The sequence below is a fragment of the Leucoraja erinacea genome, chromosome 31 (assembly GCF_028641065.1).
Source record: "Leucoraja erinacea ecotype New England chromosome 31, Leri_hhj_1, whole genome shotgun sequence".
Classification (NCBI taxonomy): Eukaryota; Metazoa; Chordata; class Chondrichthyes; order Rajiformes; family Rajidae; genus Leucoraja; species Leucoraja erinaceus.
Genome location: NC_073407.1, coordinates 5,112,326 through 5,118,325, shown reverse-complemented (window position 1 = coordinate 5,118,325; position 6,000 = coordinate 5,112,326). Strand labels below are relative to the sequence as shown.

The 6,000-nt window shown below is 52.6% G+C and overlaps 1 protein-coding gene across 1 annotated transcript in view; it reads left to right on the top strand.

Annotated features, from left to right (window-relative positions):
* Window positions 1-2,030: 2,030 nt before the first annotated feature.
* Window positions 2,031-6,000, top strand: part of zbtb34 (zinc finger and BTB domain containing 34) — a 40,392-nt gene continuing 36,422 nt past the window's right edge. Inside the window, exon 1 of the mRNA XM_055659798.1 lies at window positions 2,031-2,098. The gene's annotated coding sequence lies outside the window, so the exon portion shown is untranslated. The remainder of the gene's footprint in view (window positions 2,099-6,000) is intronic.

Genomic DNA, 6,000 nt, shown 5'->3' with positions numbered 1-6,000 from the left:
TTAGAGTATTGTATTCAGTTCTGGGCACCATGTTATAGGAAAGATGTTGTCAAGCTGGAAAGAGTACAGAGAAGATTTACATGGATATTGCCAGGACTAGAGGGTCTGAGCTATGGGGAGAGGTTGAGTAGACTGGGTGTCTAGTCCTTGGAGCGGGGGGGGGACGAGGGGTGATCCTATTGAGGTGTATTAAATCATAAGGAATAGATTGGGTAGATGCACAGAATCTCTAGCCCAGAGTAGGGGAATCGAGGACCAGAGGACATAGGTTCAAGGTGAAGGGGAAAAGATTTAATGGTAATATGAGGGGTAACTTTTTCACACAAAGGAGTGGTGGGTGTATGGATTACACTACCAGAGGAGGTAGTTGAGGGTGGGACTATCCCAACCTGTAAGAAGCAGTTATACAGGTACATGGATAGGACAGGTTTAGAGGGATATGGGCCAAACACAGGCAGGTGGGACCAGTGTAGCTGGGACATGTTGACCGGTGTGGGCAAATTGGGCCGAAGGGCCTGTTTCCATGCTGTACCACTCTAATATAACAAACATTATAATAAATGAGGAAAAAAAGGGAAGAAAATAAAGCCTTCTTCAGGTCGAAAACCTTATCTCTTGTTTTCACACCTCACTGCATATCTCCATATCAGTCTGAAGAAAGGTCTCAACCCGAAGCGTCACCTATATTTTCGCGTTTGCTCACTGCATTTCATCAAAACTAAGGCATTATTGATGTTTTGATGAAATGCAGTGAGCAAACGCGATAATTCCCGATATTTTCGATCTTTATATCTGCACGGCCAACAACTTCCGCTGTTATTTTCCCAGATCCCTCTCTCTCTTGTCTTACCTTCGTTTTTTACTTTATCTTCTGGACTCCTAAGTAGGATAGCTGTCCTCCCAAGGTCAGCACCTCACATTTATCAGCATTAAACTCCATCTGCCATTACAGCTCAAAAGCGGGGTAGTTTTCGCGGTTTTCTTCGGGTATGAAACATCCCCGTATCTTGCATCAATCTGCATACTACTGGAAGTGACGTTTGTACACCCATTAGATCATTGCGGTACACAAAAACTGGAGAAACTCAGCGGGTGCAGCAGCATCTATGGAGCGAAACCCGATAGGCGACGTTTCCGGGCCGAAACCCTTCTTCAGACCGATTTTGCGGTCACGTGGGTGCGGATCTACGCTCCAGTGACCTTTAGTGAAATCACCCTATAGGTGACGTTTCGGGCCGAAACCCTTCTTCAGACCGATGTTGTGGTCACGAGGGTGAGGATCTATGATCCAGTGACCTTTCGTGAAATCACCCTATTCATTCTCGCCAGAGTTGCCCGCTAAGTTACTCCAGCATGTCGTGTCTATCTACAGCCATTGACCTTGGGCTCCATCCAGCTCGGCTCGGGCAGCAACATTTCTCCATTTCCATGAAGTCATATTTCATTCTCCTATCAGGGACACACGACAGTAAACTCTCTTGAATTATATTCAGGGGGACAAGGATGGTGAGAGTCGAGGTAAAAGTTTATTTTCAATCATCATCATTGCAGACTAAGGAACAAAGTCGGGCTCCAACTTCCACGCCACTCGCCTCTAGATTCTTGATTAGTACGGCTGTCATGGAGGGGGGTTGTGGCCTATTATAGATCAGCCATGATTGAATGGCGGAGGAGACGTGAGGGGCCGAATGGCCTAATTCTGCTCCTATCACATGACCTTTTGACCTTATGAGTTACTCGGCCCATGGATTTCGCCCCATTGAGCGGCTTCGTCCCTTGGCTGGACCTTCCGCTCGGCTCGGGGCAAACGGCTGTTCCCCACTCGGGCCCTCGGCTCCACTCGGCTCCACTCGGCTCGTGCTCGACAGCGACCCCGCTCGAGCTGCTCTGCTGTCGTCGGGCGGAAGCGTGCGCGGCTTGGAGTTCCGGGTTGCGGCGGGCGGGCGGGCGGTTGCTCGGTGGGGAAGGGACAGAGACAGAGACGGGGGGGGAGGGAGGGGGCAGGGGGCCGACGGAACGGGAGCGGGGGGGAGGGGACCGAGAGGCCGAGGACAGAGAGAGGGAGCACCATGTGAGAGGCGGCCCCGCGGAGCACGGCGTAAGTCCGGGGCTGGAGGGTGGGAGGAGGAGGGGCGGGGCGGGGGTCCGGACAGTCACCCCAACCCAACCCGCCCCGACCCGACCCCACCCGAAGTGAACCCCGGGCCCCCTCACCCCTCCCGGGTGGAAGTGAACCCCGGCTTTTCTCATCCCCCTCCCTCTCCCCCTTTTCTCTCCTACTTTCTCACCCCACCTTCCACCCTCCCCGCCCACCTCCCTCCCTCCCCACTTTCCCCTCTTCCCCTCCCCCCTCCCGTCGTCCCTCCCCCCCTACCCCTCCGCTGCCCCCCCTCCCCTCTCTCCCTCCCCCCCTCCCCTCCATTCCCCCCCCCTCCCCCTCCCCTCCATTCCCCCCCTCTCCCCCCCTCTCATTCCCCCCCCCCCTCCCCCCCCCCCCCCCCCCCTCCCCCCCCCCCCCCCCCCCCCCCCCACCCCCCCCCCCCCCCCCCCCCCCCCCCCCCCCCCCCCCCCCCCCTCCCCTCTCCCCCCCCCCCCCCCTCCCCCCCCCCTCCTCCCCTCTCCCCCCCCCCCCCCCCCCCCCCCCCCCCTCCCCCCCCTCCCCTCTTATTCCCCCCCCCTCATCTCCCCTCCCCCCTCTCTCCCCCCCGCTCCTCCCCTCTCCTCCCCTCCCCCCTCCTCCTCCCCTCCCCCCCCCCCTCCTCCCCCCTCCCCCTCCTCCCCCCTCCTCCCCTCCCATCCCCTCCCCCTCCCCCTCCCCCCCTCCTCCCCCCCCCTCCCTCACTTCCTCCCTCCCTCCTCCCTCCCCCCTCCCGCCCCTCCCCTCCCCCCCCCTCTCTCCCCCCCCCCCTCTCCCCCTCCCCCCCCCCCCTCCCCCCCCCCCCCCCCTCTCCCTCCCCTCCCTCTCCCCCCCCTCCCTCCCCCCCTCCCCCCCCCCCTCCCCTCCCCCCCTCCCCCCCCCCCCCCCCCTCTCCTCCCCCCCCCCCTCCCCCCCCCTCCCTCCCCCCCCCCCCCCCCCCTCCCCCTCTCCCTCCCCCCTCCCCCCCCCCCCCCCCCCCTCCCCCCCCCCCCCTCTCCCCTCCCTCCCCCCCCCCCTGGTTTTAATGTTACAAGCATGGTTGTGCAATCAGGCAAGATTAATCCTACTTTCTTCCACTGGTGTCCACGTCATGGATACTAAAAGGTGGACACAAGGAGCTGCAGATACCAATAATATGCTGGAGTAACTCGGCGGTAGAAAGGTCCCGATCTGAAACGTAACCTTTTCATGTTCTCCAGAGATGCTGCCTGACCCACTGAGTTACTCCAGCACCTTGTGTCTTTTTTTTTTGTAAATCGGCATCTGCAGTTCATTATGCTCCCATCGTGTTAAGTGGCATCTCTTGTAGGGACATAGATAGTCGGCAGACACAAAATGCTGGAGTGACTCAGTGGGACAGGCAGCATCTCCGGAGAGGGATAGATAGTCGATGTTTCAGACCAAAGAGGTTTGGAGTTGGGACTTGTCTTCAAACTGAAGCGGGGGCCCCAACCGAAATGTTGCCTACCCACGTCCTTCATAGATGCTTCCTGACTCGCTGAGTGATTCCAGCACATATCTTTCTGTAAACCACCATCGACAGTTCCTTGTGCTAACAGCGCCAAAGTACATGTGTTTGTTGTGTATGCTTACTTGCCAATACAAAAGTTAATTTTCAATCTGTCCGCCCGCATTGTGTTCTTTGAGACGCAAGAAAGTGCAGAAACTGGAGAAAACTGTGCTGGAGTAACTCAGCGGGGCAGGCAGTATCTCCGGAGGGAATGGAGAGTTGACGTTTGGGGTTAGACCCTACTTCAGACTTATGGCAATAGGGGGGGAGGGCAGAAAGTTGGAAGAGAGCAGTGGGCGTGACGGTGTGCATGTGTCTGTATGCATACGTGCGTACACAGAAGTTAATTTTTAATCTGCTGGTCTGCATTATATTCTTGCTTTGCACAATGAACTGCAGATGTTGGGATTTTGAGTGAACCGCAATGTGCTGGAGTAACTTGCAGTGTGTTATTTTCCTACTTTGCCATGTGAGAATTATTTAAATTACCATCAACAAATTGCGAGTCCAATAACAAAACACATTGTCCATGACACGTTCTGCCCTCCTTGAGGGAAACGTTGGTAGTTAGACTTTACATATAAATGTAAATAGTCGTGTACCGCAAATATAAACTGCATGAATTATTTCCCGGGGACTTTGATGTGTCCTTCAGAAATCCTCAAGCTGTGTGGTTGAAAACAAATCGTATAATCTATTCTGAAAACACCACATCTGTTGGTAAACCTGTTTTACAAAACGGATGAAGTTTCACTCGCAGAATGAATTGAGGCAATTTGAGCGTGAAAACTACTGCGTCTTGCATTTTAAAACGGGTCGTAACGGCCCGCGATAAAACCAGTCTCTTTCGAGGATATGTTTGCATTTTTGTAGTTGGGTGTACGTCCGCGTAATCTTTTTGTCACAAAGAAAAGTTCATGGTGAAATTCCAACGCATGTTGCAATTTGCGATTTACCACTGTGTTACGTTTTTTTGAATCAACATCCTTCCTTCCCGCACTTTTCCCATTGCGTTTTTGAAGCCTGGGAAATTTAATGTGGAGGATACATTGTTTCATCATGAAAGGCAAGATATGTAAACAGAAAATAACCTCAAAGCAGATGAAGCTTTATTGTTTCGATTTGAAGGCCCTTTCGTGTCTCAAACACTTGTCAGCAAATTTGATATATTTTTTTTAATTTAAGCTGATGGCAACTTCAAAATAGATACATGTGAAATAGTTCTTTCCCTTTGACCTCTAGCGTGTTCTTGTACTTTTTTTTGTTTTTGGTCCAGGAAATAAATGAATAGTTAGTCACAAAATACAGCACAGATGCAGGCCCCTTATCAGCTGCAGATTCAAACCGCCGTTTGGTGAAAGGTGTCTTCATCAGATTCCCTCTAAACTTGTAGGAAGGAACTTCTGTCTCTGTGTCCCTGTGTCCCTCTCGAAACAAAGCATCACCCATTCCTTTTTTCAGGTTTTGGCCCGAAACGTTGCCTATTTCCTTCGCTCCATATATGCTGCTGCACCCGCTGAGTTTCTCCAGCACTTTTGTCTACTTTCCAGAGCTGCTGCTTGACTCCAGCATTTTGTGTCCATCGTCCATCTAAACCTATATCTTACCTTTACTCTTTGCGTTTTACGCTTTACCTCCCCCCTTGACTCCATCCAAGGACATAGAAACATAGAAATTAGGTGCAGGAGTAGGCCATTCGGCCCTTCGAGCCTGCACCGCCATTCAATATGATCATGGCTGATCATCCAACTCAGTATCCCGTACCTGCCTTCTCTCCATACCCTCTGATCCCCTTAGCCACAAGGGCCACATCTAACTCCCTCTTAAATATGCCAATGAACTGGCCTCGACTACCCTCTGTGGCAGAGAGTTCCAGAGATTCACCACTCTCTGTGTGAAAAAAGTTCTTCTCATCTCGGTTTTAAAGGATTTCCCCCTTATCCTTAAGTTGTGACCCCTTGTCCTGGACTTCCCTAACATCGGGAGCAATCTTCCTGCATCTAGCCTGTCCAACCCCTTAAGAATTTTGTAAGTTTCTATAAGATCCCCTCTCAATCTCCTAAATTCTAGAGAGTATAAACCAAGTCGAGCCAGTCTTTCTTCATAAGACAGTCCTGACATCCCAGGAATCAGTCTGGTGAACCTTCTCTGCACTCCCTCTATGGCAATAATGTCCTTCCTCAGATTTGGAGACCAAAACTGTACGCAATACTCCAGGTGTGGTCTCACCAAGACCCTGTACAACTGCAGTAGAACCTCCCTGCTCCTATACTCAAATCCTTTGCTATGAAAGCTAACATACCATTCGCTTTCTTCACTGCCTGCTGCACCTGCATGCCTACTTTCAATGACA